The 13,678-nt window shown below is 37.4% G+C and overlaps 1 long non-coding RNA gene across 1 annotated transcript in view; it reads left to right on the top strand.

Moving 5' to 3' along the window:
- The first annotated feature begins 1,137 nt into the window (after positions 1–1,137).
- The window catches only part of LOC133651020 (uncharacterized), a 67,855-nt gene continuing 55,314 nt past the window's right edge, over positions 1,138–13,678 (top strand). The window contains exons 1-2 of the long non-coding RNA XR_009826350.1: positions 1,138–1,231; positions 6,514–6,610. This is a non-coding gene — a long non-coding RNA (uncharacterized LOC133651020). The remainder of the gene's footprint in view (positions 1,232–6,513; positions 6,611–13,678) is intronic.

Raw genomic sequence — 13,678 nt, 5'->3', positions numbered from 1 at the left:
GATTAAACGTAGCATGTTACTACCCACCTCTGTCTATGAATCATTTAATTCAAACACAGTGATATTGTTCAAACTGTGTGAAATGTTACAATGCAAAATGTGTGTAAAAAGTGTGAGAACCACTGACTTACAGTATAAACACTTTGTAGGACTCAAGAAAAGACACGACTGGCACATTCAACTTAATGAAAAGGCTACTTTCTGACTATGGCAACATACTCTCTCCAGAGAGTGGTGAGGACGGCGGAAAAGATCATCAGGACTCCTCTTCCTCCTATCCAGGAGATTGCAAAAAGCCGCTGCCTGACCAGGGCTCAGAAAATCTGCAAAGACTCCTCCCACCCCCACCAAGGACTGTTTTCACTGCTGGACTCTAGAAAGAGGTTCCGCAGCCTCCGAAGCAGAACCTCCAGGTTCTGTAACAGCTTCTTCCCTCAGGCTGTAAGACTCTTGAACGCATCATAATTAAATTATCCCCTCAACTCCCCCCAAAATGGATTAACTCGCTGGAATAAAAAAGACAATATAACATACATCCATAAACGTGGACGCATATGAAAATGTGCAATATATTTATCTGTACAGTAATCTATTTATTTATTTATATATATTTATTTATTTTATATATATATATATATATATATATATATATTATTTATTTATATATGCACCTTATTGCTTTTTTATCCTGCACTACCATGAGCTTATGTAACGAAATTTCGTTATTATCTGTGCTGTAAAGTTCAGATTTGAATGACAATAAAAAGGAAGTCTAAGTCTACTGAGGACAAAACGTAATGGAGACTCAGGAGTTAAAAAAACAGGTTATACTACCTCAGGGGTCGGCAACCCGCGGCTCTAGAGCCGCATGCGGCTCTTTAGCGCCGCCCTAGTGGCTCTCTGAAGCTTTTTCAAAAATGTATGAAAAATGGAAAAAGATGAGGGGAAAAAATATATATTTTTTGTTTTAATATGGTTACTGTAGGAGGACAAACATGACACAAACCTCCCTAATTGTTATAAAGCACACTGTTTGTATTAAACATGCTTCACTGATTCGAGTATTTGGCGAGCGCCGTTTTGTCCTACTAATTTTGGCGGTCCTTGAACTCACCTTAGTTTGTTTACAATGTATAACTTTCTCCGACTTTCTAGGACATGTTTTATGCCACTTCTTTTTCTGTCTCATTTTGTCCGCCAAACTTTTAACGTTGTGCGTGAATACACAAAGGTGAGTTTTGTTGATGTTATTGACTTGTGTGGAGTGCTAATCAGACATATTTGGTCACTGCATGACTGCAAGCTAATCGATGCTAACATGCTATTTAGGCTAGCTATATGTACATATTGCATCATTATGCCTCATTTGTAGCTATATTTGAGCTCATTTAGTTTCCTTTAAGTCATCTCAATTCAATGTATATCTCATGACACACTATCTGTTTGTATTATGGCTTCTAATTTGTTGCGGCTCCAGACAGATTTGTTTTTGTATTTTTGGTCCAATGTGGCTCTTTCAACATTTTGGGTTGCCGACCCCTGTACTACCTGGACTGAAGCTACTCGTTAAATATTGTGAGTTACTTAGCGCTAACAGGAAGAAGTTAGAATAGAATAGAATAGAAGAATAGCATAGAATGGACTTTATTGTCATTATATGTGCTTATAACGAGATTAAGGACTCCAACTTAAGGTGCGGTAGTGGGAACAAATATGAGGTAAAAATAAATGACACAAGAGGTAATAAAGAAAAAACTAACAATTAAAATAAACAGACTACTATCCAATAACAATAATAAGCAATCCTGTACAATATACAAAACACTATAGAAGTACAGAATACTGTACAATATACAGAAAAAGACAAGAGTACCGGAGTAATAAATAACAATCAGTGTCGGATGTATTGCACTCGAAGGGTAATATTGCACAGTAGGGTATTAGGGTAGGATATTGTATAGGGGTGATTAATTAAAATTAATAAGTTAGAGTTCAAGATGGTGACAAGCTGTCTCTGAGCCTGTTGGTTCTGGCTCTGATGCACCTGTAGCGCCTGCCCGATGGTAGCAGGTCGAACAGGTGGAAGCCAGGGTGTGTGCTGTCCTTAGTGATGCTTTTTGCTCTGTTGAGGCAGCGGGAGTTGTGTAAGTTAGAATACTATCGGTGGTTGCTAAGTGACACACAGCTGTGCTTCTGCGAGTAAAACGATGGCAAACAGCAAAGACGGTAGACAGCATGTCCTCTGTGTTTCCATTTGTTTGCTGTCAGGTTTCATATGATGGGAAGGGGGAAGAAAAACGTAAAAATGGAGGGGGGGAAAAACAAAACGGAACCCCCAAATCAACAGTCATTTGTGCAGCTGTCACGTCCTATCTCGGCCACGGCAGGTTTTTGCCGCGGGGTCTCTCGGGGGCCGCCACCGTTCCTCCCGCGGCTGTCTTTTCCAATGACAAGAGATTCCTAAAGCGAGGCCGCACCCCTTCCTATCTTATCCATGCAAACAGATGCTCTTCAGCCACAGGGGGATTTATTTGCAGGAAAACATGTTGACACGAGTCCGCTAAGGAACGATCGCAGAAACCTGCACAAGCTTCACGCCCGCGTGAATTATTGTGTGATACTGTAAACTCATAACGGCGTAACAGTTTGGACAAGATAAAAATATTAGCATTGACTCGCTTTTATTGGATGAACTTTCTCTTTTTTATGAAAGCAATAATATTTGTATTCCCGTAACGCTACTACTTTGTCTCATACATCTATGTAACTTTACCAAAAATTAACATTAAACACATGTCTAATGTTCTTTTTTTTCCCCCCAAACAAGTAACCCACAAAAATTATTCATCAAATAAAAAAACATGCTTCAGTACAGGCAAATATTGAAGAAGCAATACGTAAAAGCAGACAAAAGGCTCATCAATGATCTACCTTTCAATTACTTTTCAAATCGAGTTTCATTTTGAGATCAGTCTCTTTTACATGTTTTAGGAAACCACGCCATACTTCCTGAAACTTCACAGAACAACCATTCAGTGTCAGTGCTCCACTAACCACGTTAAACCCAGATTCCGAACTAACAAAGGTCTTAACTCATTCTCTTTCTATGCCACATCAATGTGGAATGCGCTCCCAACAGGTATAAAAGAAAGGGCATCTCTATCCTCCTTCAAAACCGCAATAAAAGTTCACCTCCAGGCAGCTACAACCCTAAACTAACACCCTCCCCGGATTGCTAATAATCAAATGTAAACAATCAAATGCAGATTCTTTTTCTTATGCCTTCTGATCTCTCTCTCTCTCTATATGTCCACTACTTGATGTCCATACCCCACCCCCCCCACCCCCCCCTCCCCTCCACACCCCTGATTGTAAATAATGTAAATAATTCAATGTGATTATCTTGTGTGATGACTGTATTATGATGATAGTATATATGATAGTATATATCTGTATCATGAATCAATTTAAGTGGACCCCGACTTAAACAAGTTGAAAAACTTATTCGGGTGTTACCATTTAGTGGTCAATTGTACGGAATATGTACTTCACTGTGCAACCTACTAATAAAAGTCTCAATCAATCAATCAAGCCTAATTTTCTCCAATTTAAGGAAAAAAAAAAAAATCTCTAATCCAGCGGGTGTTGCAGGTAGGCACTGCAGCCTTCCAATTTAGCACATTGAGTCTTCTAGCCAACAAAGTAGTGAATGCTACCAAAAAAACTTTTAATTGCTAAGAAGAGATGACAGAGGGGCTACCCCAAATAGTCCGCTTAGAGCAGGCCTGGACAATTATTTTGAACCCCAGTAAAATACAAATAAATCATTCAAAAATCATACAATGTGATTTCCGGATTTTTCGTTTTAGATTATGTCTCTAATAGTGGAAATACATCTATGATGAACATTTCATACCTTTCCCTAATTTCTAAGTGGGAGAACTTGCAAAATTGCAGGGTGTATGTGGACCTCACTTTGTATATATATATATATATATATATATATATATATATATATATATATATATATATATATATATATATATATATATACAGTACAGGCTAAAAGTTTGGACACATCTTCTCATTTCAATGCGTTTTCTTCATTTTCATGACTATTTACATTGTAGATTGTCACTGAAGGCATCAAAACTATGACACCTGGGAAGTGAAAACCCTTTCAGGTGACTACCTCTTGAAGCCCATCGAGAGAATGCCAAGAGTGTGCAAAGCGGTAATCAGGGCAAAGGGTGGCTATTTTGAAGAAACTAGAATATAAAACATTGTTTCAGTTATTACACCTTTTTTTTGTTAAGTACATAACTCCACATGTGTTCATTCATAGTTTTGATGCCTTAGACTTAGACAAACTTTAATGATCCACAAGGGAAATTGTTCAACACAGTAGCTCAGTTACAATGATGGAAATGACAATGCAGGTATAAATAGACTAATATAGCTATAAAAAATCTAACATATATACGAATATATACATAATATGTGTACAGAGTAATTTATATACAGATATATTATATTATGTCTATAACATATATACAATATAAACCAATGACCATGTACAATATTACAGTATATACAGTCTATATGACAGCAGCAGCATAAAATGGAGAGTAGGTCCAGCAGGAAATAGAAAATAGACCTTATAAACAAAGAGAAGTAGCTAACATGTCAGGTGTCAGGTAATAGGCAGATGTCATCTATTGCTGTATGGCGAGTGATTATACAGCTGGATGGAGTGTGGAATGAAGGAGTTCTTGAATCGCACAGTGCGGGAAGGAAGTTGAAGGAGCCTGTTGGAGTATGAACTCCGCTGTCCCTTAATTGTCAGGTGGAGTGGGTGGGAAGGATTGTCCATGATGGCCAGCAGTTTGTCCAGTGACCTCCTGTCCCTCACTGACACAAACGCCTCCAATTACGCGCCAATAGTTTGGCCGGCTTTCCGGATCAGATTATCAATCCGGTTTGAGTCCCTTTTCCTGGTGCTGCTCCCCCAACAAACCACTGCGAAGTACAGTGCACTGGCCACAACAGACTGATAAAAGATCTCCAACAGCTTGCTGCACACATTGAATGACCTAAGCTTCCTCAGGAAAAAGAGTCTGCTCATGCCCTTCTTGTAAACAGCTTTGCAGTTGTCCTTCCAGTCCAGTCTGCTGTTCAAGTGGACTCCCAGGTACTTGTACTGCTCCACCACTGCCACCTCCCGGCCCTGGATCTTGATGGGCTCCACCGGGGTCACTCTCTTCCTGAAGTCGATGACCAGCTCCTTGGTCTTGTCCACATCAAGGACCAGATGGTTTGCCTGAGACCACTCCACAAAGTCTGCGATCAGTGTCCTGTACTCCAATTCCCGCCCCTCTCCGATACACCCGACCACAGCAGAGTCGTCAGAGTATTTCTGCAGGTGGCAGGACCTGGAACTATATTGGAAGTCTGAGGTGTACAGGGTGAACAGGAAAGGAGACAGGACGGTCCCCTGTGGAGCACCTACACCACTGACCACAGTATCCGACACGGAGCTCCCAAGTCGCACAAACTGGGGCCTGTCAGACAAGTAATCAGTGATCCAGGAGACAATGGATGAACTGACACCCATCCTGAGCAACTTGTCACTCATCAGAATTGGCTGAATGGTGTTAAAGGCACTGGAGAAATCAAAAAACATGATCCTCACAGTGCCCTTCCCACCATCCAGGTGAGAGTGAGCATGATGCAGCAGGTAGATAACAGCATCGTCCACTCCTACATGGGGCTGATATGCAAACTGTAGAGGATCCAGGGAAGGAGCCACCAGTGGCCTCAGCTGATCCAGCACAAGTCTCTCGAGGACCTTCATGACCTGGGACGTCAGGGCAACAGGTCTGAAGTCATTTGAGCTCGATGGGATGGGCTTCTTGGGCACCGGCACTATGCAGGATGTTTTCCATAGCACTGGTATCCGTTCTAGCTTCAGACTCAGGTTGAAGATGAAGTGCAGGATCCCAGTTAGCTGAGCAGCGCAAGTCTTCAGGACCCAGGGGTTGACTCGGTCAGGGCCTGCTGACTTAGCTGGATTGACTTTCTCCTGCTGCCGTCTTACAAGTCCAGGTGTCAGACACACCGGGCTGGCTTTCTCAGTGGGGGTGGAAGTGGGGGAGGGGAGAGGGGGGAAAAAAACGGCTGTGGCAGGTAAAAGAGAAGGAGGGGGAGGTGGAGGTGTGAGAACAGGAGTAGTGGGGGGAGGGCCAGTAAGGGGTGCGTTGCTAAATCTGTTGAAAAACAAATCCAGCTCGTTGGCTCTATCTGCAGTTTGGCTTTATTCAGTGACAATCTACAATGTAAATAGTCATGAACATAAAGAAAACCCATTGAAATGAGAAGGTGTCCAAACTTTTGGCCTGTACTGTATATACACTTATATATAAACATTTTTTTAAACACATTTTTGTCTGGTATTCGTACAACTTTTTCCTCTGAGAAACATTTGACTCAGTGTCAGTGTATTTGTCTTATAAGGCGGAGACAAAGCATCAGGACCTTCCAGTTTCTAGAGAGTGTCTCCGTGGAGCAGCAGCTACTATAAGGAACCAGAACAATATAATACCTTTGGCAGGTATGTTTCCTCTTGGCACATTCTGTTTTTGTATTTTCTAATTCTGGACGTTGTTGGAAAACGATCACCGCTGGGAAAAGCATGAGAAGGGGAAAAAAAAAAAACACTAGAGAGGAGGAGTGCTTCTTTTTTAAGTAGGATGAGGTAAAGAAGTTAATCCCAAATGGTTTAATCCTGTTTGTTGAAAACTGCATGATGCTATGAACATTCCGTGGCTGTTCCACCTACTAGGAGTATGACTACTGTAACATTATAGGGTGGATACTATATAATGATGATACTTGCCTCATAGCACATAAAGCATTGCATAGAGTTAGTGATGTGAGCTGTGAGAAGATGATCAGCAGCAACACACAAAAGCGTCTTTCACCACATGCAGTCTGACAAAAAAAAAAAAATGGAGTCGAAACATTGCATGAATTTGTGCGCTCCATTACCGCCAACATAATACAATAAGTAGGCTATGTATTGATCCGCCACAGATCAATACTGCAGTACTTGCAGAAAATGATGAAGTGTGCGTTTCATTGCGTTCATGTTTCAATTACCTTTGTTACAAACATCACAGGAAGTTCGCCAAGCACACTTTTTTTTTTTTATTCTGGTAGCGTTTGTGCAGACAGTAACAGAAATATTCCTAAAAGAAACAGTAAAAACTATCTTTGTTCAGTTTTGGTGTACATCTCTATCAGTCTTAATGTATGACTTAGCATTTTTCTCAATTTATTTGCATTGTTGTCAATGTGGCTTTTCCAGAAATTACTTTCTTCAGGTTTCTGATTGGCTAAAATTGTGGGAATTATGAATTTATTTATTTAAGAATGATTATGCTTTTGCACCAATCAGTGGCCTAGTGATTAGAGCAGGGGTGTCCAAAGTGCGGCCCGGGGGCCATTTGCGGCCCGCAGCTAAATGTTTACCGGCCCGCCACACATTCTGGAAATACTATTGTAAAAATAAAAAAGAACATTAAAAAAAGTGGAATGAGGTGAAATCTAATGACAAAAAGTTGCAATATTGACACAAAAGCTGCCATGTAGGCTGTTATTTTTTTCTTTTGTCTTTCTGTATTTTTCTTTTTTTGCCATTGCTCCAAAAAAAAAATAATGACAAAAAAATCCATGTTATAATGAATTATTTTCAGGGCTCCAATTACTTCAAATATTTCACTTTAAAATGTTTTATGTGGTAAGAATTGCATATATTGTGTAGTAGCCATATAACAACATCAAAGTTTTCTTTGACAAAAGCGCATAAAAATAAAATCGACAGATATATCTGAAGTTGATCTCGTAACTTAAGTGTTGAAAGTAAAAGAAACATCTAATGAAAATGTATCACTTTATGAGTGGGGCACCTTTCGGATCCTAAATATATTTAGTCATTTTTTATTTATCTTTTCACTGTGATTACTCAAAAATATGGAATAATTAAAATCAATGGTGTCCTGCATTATTGATATTTTAAAGCTCTAATGACTAAATACTGCATATTTCAGTTTTACTATAAAAAAAAAACTAAGTTGTTTTTGACAGAAAAGCCATAAAACATTTTTTTTAATTTGTATTACTTTATATCAACTTGACGTTGATATAGAGATTTACTGTAAGCATTAAATAATTAAAAAATAGTAATAATCTGATTTATTTTTAACATTTTATTGACTGAGACCCTTTATGGTCCCCGGGACCCCTAAAGGTAAAATAATTAAAAAATCCATATATTTTGTTATGGTTTGAAAATGAAAAATATCACAATGGCCCCCACATGCTTTAATTTTTCCGTGTGCGGCCCTCAGTGGAAAAAGTTTGGACACACCTGGGTTAGAGTGTCCGCCCTGAGATGGGTAAGTCGTGAGTTCAAACCCCGGCCGAGTCATACCAAAGACTATAAAAATGGGACCCATTACCTCCCCGCTTGGCACTCAGCATCAAGGGTTGGAACTGGGGGTTAAATCACCAAAAATGATTCCCAGGCACGGCCACCGCTGCTGCTCACTGCTCCCCTCACCTCCCGTGGGGTGATCAAGGGTGATGGGTCAAATGCAGACAATAATTTCGCCACATCTACTGTGTGTGTGTGACTATCATTGGTACTTTAGCTATTGTAACTTGCACAGGCTTCATCCTCCTTTTTTAATAATTACTCTGTCAACACTATGAGCGTGGTAATGCTAATAACATTAGCATCATTTAGCACTTTGTACTGAACTCCAAGGTGATTAACTGTTTTTTTCCCACAAAGATTATCTTTCTAATCCTGTAACTTTGAAACATTTTGCAACATTTTTGCAACTTTACAACCTTTTCTTAAACTATCACACTATTTTTATCACAGGATTAGTTCTTGGAAAATTTAAACTATATCCTTATAATTTATAACCTATTTGCACAAAATGTCAATTGTACACAAAAAAAAACAACACTTACATTTTATAATGTAATTACTTTTTTCTTGAACATCTTTTTTTGTAAAAACAAAAAAACTTAACATTATGACTTTATTTTCCTGTAATCTTCAACCCATGTGCACCCCTCAAAAAAAATCAGACTATATTTCTGTTACATTTTGTCCAAAATAATATTGTGATTTTCTCGTAACTTTACGACTTCATTCTCAGATTTTTTTTTTTGTAGCTCAGCTGTAAAACGCAATTATTGTAACATTGCAGCATTTTTCTGATCATTTTTGCTATTTTGTAAAAATGTTTTTCAATTAAAATAAAAAATGTGAAAACTCAGGGACAAAATAGCATTTTAATATGTGTAACTTATATTCAAGTGTGAGTAACTACTTCTCGTTACCAATCCCCATGTGCATATGACCTTCTGTAATTTCACATTGTTTTTTTTGCCTTATACGTAAATTATTTTATTCTCCAAATATTACTTTTTTTTAAGGCCGTGTGAATTTTTAATAACTTTTTAAAATGAACTGCACTTTTTTGGACTTTTGCCTATCAGTCACAATCCTTATGTAAGACAAACACAGATACATTTTCCTTGTTTTTATGCATTCTAAATCGTAAATAAACGCTAGCCAGAGGCAGCTATCAATGAAGGTAATGTGAGTCGCTCTGTTTCGCCTATAAACCGCTATGAAAAAAAAACATCCAAAAACCTCCATCGGCATTTTGTATACACACTGTAAGTATATATGTAATGTAGTAAAAGGCACATTCATATTAACATGTAATATTTATGTATTTGGGTAATTTTAAGCATACGGTGGCATATTCATTTCACAGACGCATCACAACGTTTGCTTTTCCCTTCAACAACAACACTAATAATCATGAAATACTTAATGAGAGTCAACAAAGACTACTTTGGGACAAACAATGATCAAGCAACTTTTATTTTTGAGCCTGAATATAAGGAGGGTGAGGTACAAGTTTGAGAATCTGAGTGCTAAACAGATCCAGCTTTAGTGAAACACTAAGCATCACGTAGCAGTATTGCTATGTGCTAACCAAGAAATACAAACGACAAACATAACAAACAATCACTTACAGTACAATGTCTGCTCTCACTGGGATGCCAACTGATGGGATGTGTATATCTTCCCGTTTAGATAAAAAATTAGTCATAATCCTCACGAAGGGTTAAAAAAACAAAAGGTGGCCAAAAATTAGCGCCTTTCCGTGTCTTTTTCACCATATCCAGGTCTAGGTTGTGTGTCAAAGTTGACTAACTTCTCGGTTTATAGCCAGATCCTTCTACTATCCAGGTGAGAGGCATGATTTGTAATTAACTTTCAACAACTTAGAGGCGATGCAGCAGCTCACCGTCTCAATATGTCAATATAGCAGCATTAGCTACAGTAGTTAGCGCTCTGTGATCCCGGCGCGGCTAAAATTATTTGTCTCAGTTAGCGCTTATGACAACAATATCCCTAATACTTGGTTAATATTCAGGGCTCGACATGTAAATGGAGTTTTGTTCATGTGTTTTGGATGTTTTTTAAAGGGCTGCTAATAGCTGCCTTATTAACTGACTTTTGCTAACATTTATTTACAAGTTTGAATGCCTTAAAAAACAACAACATGTGAATGATAAGCAAAATTCCAAAAAAGTTTAAGTTTTAATAATACTTACACTAACACTTACTTCTTAAAATTTTTTAAAAATCATCAATATTCATATTTTAGCTTTAATTTCAGTATTTTTGTATTTACTAAAGACAAACTACTGTTTTTTTTGTTGTTTTTTTAAATCCAGGCCAAAACTTCACAGTACAACTTTTTATCTAAGTTTTACTTCACAAACTTTGGCTTTTTTTATTTTATTTTTTATTTTTTTATTTTTTTACAATGAAAACATTCAAATAAAAAATTTGATTAAATACAATTTATTTTTCAACCTTGTATTGAAGTGTTTTAATGATTGACACTATTTTAACACAACAAACTGACTCTGACTTGGCAAAATAAACGCACGACTATTTTTCCTTTTTTAAATTCAGCCCCCAAAATTTTTTACAGTATAACATTTTAAGATTGAGTTCACAGACTTTAGCCCATTTTTTGGGTTTCAATTTGAAATCTGTGATGAAATGTGCTTCTTAATGTATTTTTCAACCTAAAAAAAAATGGTAAAATCATCAATATTTGTATTTTAGCTTTAATTTCAGTATTTGTTTTATTTACTACAGACAAAATATATATTTTTAATTTTTGATTCAGGCCAAAACTTCACAGTACAACTTTTTATTTTAGTTTTAGCTCACAAACTTTATCTTTTTTATTTTTATTTTTTCCATTGAATACATTCAAATAAAAAATGTTAAAAAAATGTATTACATTTTCAAACTTGTATTGACGTGTTTTAACGTTTAACACTATTTCAACACGACAAACTGACTTTGTTCTGGCTTCTGATTGGTTAAAACTATCTATAGTTACAATTAGTAATGCCACTTGTTGCTTTAGCATTTCATTCCAACAGCCTGTGAACGTTGATTATGAACCCAAAAAATATTAGACTTAGACTTCCTTTTATCGTCATTCAAATTTGAACTTTACAGTACAGATAAGAACACAATTTCGTTGCATTAGCTCATGGTAGTGCAGGATAGAATAGAATAGAATGGACTTTATTGTCATTATATTTGCATATAACGAGATTAAGGACTCCAATTTAAGGTGCGGTAGTGGAAACAAATATGGGGTAAAAATAAATTACACAAAAGGTAATAAAGAAAAAAAACAAAGAATTGAAATAAACAGACTACTATCCAATAAAATTAATAAGCAATACTGTACAATAAACAGAACAAGAGAAGAGTACCGGAGTAATAAATAACAATCAGTGTCGGATGTATTGCACTCGAAGGGTAATATTGCAATAAGAGCAATAAGGTGCAGATATTAATAAATAGATTACTGTACAGATACATATATTGCACTTTTGCATATGCAAATATATTTTTTGACCTAAAGTGGTTTGACCGGCTTAAATTCCTAAATATGTCGGCGTTCAAAAACCTTGTGCAAACTCGGTTAGCTGTGATTCGGTATCATGCAGATTCCGGATGCTAACATGCTCAAGTTGATGTTGTGCTGGGATGCTCATTGGTCGAAAAGCGACACCTCACCTCGTTAGCGACGGGCAACATATCAAAGGAATAACGCACAGGCGTCACCTCCAATAGTCTTGCTGGGTTGATGGAGGTTAAAAGAAGCGAATGTCTGGCAGCTGGCGGCCAAATGGATCTAGAGCGTGTCCAACGTGCCCCCAGCTAATAGAACAAGCTCGTTGAAATCCCCGGACTGCCACATTTGCATAAGCGAAAGTGGCTTAGCAATTCAATGCTGTCATCCCCACTCAAAGTCAAAGAAAAAGCACTAAGGCTTTTGTGTTACAACCACTGACGACTGGTCATGTGGACGTTTATAGAAAGAAGGGGATGGAGAAAAGATTCTAATATGATCATGTTGTTGCTCGGATACGAAGGACCTGGTCGACTAAGATCCAAATAACCTGCGCTAAACATGGACAAACTATACAATTGTGTGCATTATTAGTGGGCGTGTGATCTACTAAGACTGTGTGTACAATATTTAAATGTCTTTTTTGCGTGTACTACCGGCTATATGTGCCCATGGAAACACTAATTTTCCCTCCATATTCATATTATTTTGTTCTCCAAAATTTTCAGCAGCACACATCTATAATAGGGTTTCTGCAGGTATCAGCAAATCTAATTTAATCTTTTAAATGCCACTTAAAACTAATTTAATGCCCATGTCCTACTGCAGAAGGTTGTTATATACTTTCTCTGTAGACAAAAATTGTAAGCATTTGACAATGATAACCTTGAAAGGTTGAAAAATTTACATTACCTGTTACTCTCTGGTGAACTACAATGGGCTCACAAGACTGTGTAATCTGAGAATTTATTTGTATTTATTTATTTTTTTGTAGTGGTAGCTGCAGCTGTCAAATAACATGCGCTAAACATGGACAAACTATAAAATTGTGTGCATTATTAGTGGGCGTGTGATCTACTAAGACTGTGTGTACAATATTTAAATGTGTTTTTTGCGTGTACTACCGGCTATATGTGCCCATGGAAACACTCATTTTCCAACCATATTCATATTATTTTGTTCTCCAAAATTTTCAGCAGCACACATCTATTATAGGGTTTCTGCAGGTATCAGCAAATCTAATTTAATCTTTTAAATGCCACTTAAAACTAATTTAATGCCCATGTCCTACTGCAGAAGGTTGTTATATACTTTCTTTGTAGACAAAAATTGTAAGCATTTGACAATGATAACCTTGAAAGGTTGAAAAATTTACATTAGCTGTTACTCTCTGGTGAACTACAATGGGCTCACAAGACTGTGTAATCTGAGAATGTATTTGTATTTATTTATTTTTCTGTAGTGGTAGCTGCAGCTGTCAAATAACATGCGCTAAACATGGACAAACTATAAAATGGTGTGCATTATTAGTGGCCGTGTGATCTACTAAGACTGTGTGTACAATATTTAAATGTGGTTTTTGCGTGTACTACCGGCATTATGTGCCCATGGAAACACTCATTTTCCAACCATATTCA

This window comes from Entelurus aequoreus, linkage group LG05, assembly GCF_033978785.1.
Source record: "Entelurus aequoreus isolate RoL-2023_Sb linkage group LG05, RoL_Eaeq_v1.1, whole genome shotgun sequence".
Lineage (NCBI taxonomy): Eukaryota > Metazoa > Chordata > Actinopteri > Syngnathiformes > Syngnathidae > Entelurus > Entelurus aequoreus.
This window is presented reverse-complemented; position numbering and strand designations above follow the sequence as displayed.